Below are 1,188 nucleotides of genomic sequence, written 5' to 3' on the forward strand. Positions count from 1 at the left end.
TTTTAAGCCAAACAATTTAAACGTTAAGAATAATGTCATATTCGAAAAAATAAACACTGGTCTGGAAATCTGAATTTTTTTTATTAACGGCTGCATGAATTGCATGTCTTTTTACATTCTCCTTTCAACCACAACCATGACTTTCCTCTAGGCGCAAAATGCTGCATTCTTTTCGCTACAAACTTCAATCTGTATGCCAAAACAGTGACCGTTCAGGAGAAAAAGGGTTCGCAACAATAGAAGAAATATAATTATTCTTGTCCACGGCTGTATCAGTGACTTGAATTTATGAAATTTAACGTCAAAGTGTTAAGGAGCTCGTGTCGCAGAAAATCCGGCGTAGCCTTCATTGATTGTAAGTGAAAAATCCACGAAAAATCCCCAGAGAAGCAACCTAGAAGGAAGGTGCGCCACATAGGTCACGTGACGTTGCGCCATCGTCACATACTGCCCAGCGGATAGTGAGCGAACTGCCCACCGTAGCAGGTGGCAGTTAAACTAATGATTTGTCACTCGGGAAGAGCTACATGGGTCGCACAAGGCCCACCGTTGGCAGCATTTGGCATCGCAGGGCAGTGGCGCATCGCTTAATCGCAGCACCAGGGGTAGTAGTACTCCCGGGGATCTATGAATGTAAAGTAAATATTGACCTTCTACATACATGGGAAACCTAACCCACTACGCTATCGTGTCATACCCTCAAGGCGGAGCTTAAGTGTCCCTTCCATTTTGTTTTTATTTTTCCAGCGGGAGTGCTCGCATATAGAATTTATCTATTCGCATGATATGCTTGTCATTATAAATTTATTTATTGTGTGAGACATGCGAAATGAGGAGTTATGGCGGTCTTTATGCACGATACTATTGGCACAGAGTTAGTGCTTCCAATAGCCTTCGTTTCCAGAGTTCAGGTAACAGCTACCGAAGGTCCTTTTGCTTGCAAACTTGTATAATTGAACACGCGTAGCACCAAGCTTCGGGACGGACAGAAAGCGGGGAGGTGTCTCAAATACACATCTTTAGTCTCAAACACGCTGAGAGGCTACAGTGAGTCGATTACTAAAGGAGGAAAACGTTCTTGCGGGCTATTTGGTTCATGTTCGAAGAAAAGAAAGAAAGCTGCGCAAAATGACGAGGACGAAACGTAAAGGAAAGAACACAACACCGGGGGCGCAAACTGCCGACTGT

This window comes from Amblyomma mixtum, chromosome 9 (assembly GCF_055824585.1).
Source record: "Amblyomma mixtum isolate Tamu chromosome 9, ASM5582458v1, whole genome shotgun sequence".
NCBI classification, from domain to species: Eukaryota; Metazoa; Arthropoda; class Arachnida; order Ixodida; family Ixodidae; genus Amblyomma; species Amblyomma mixtum.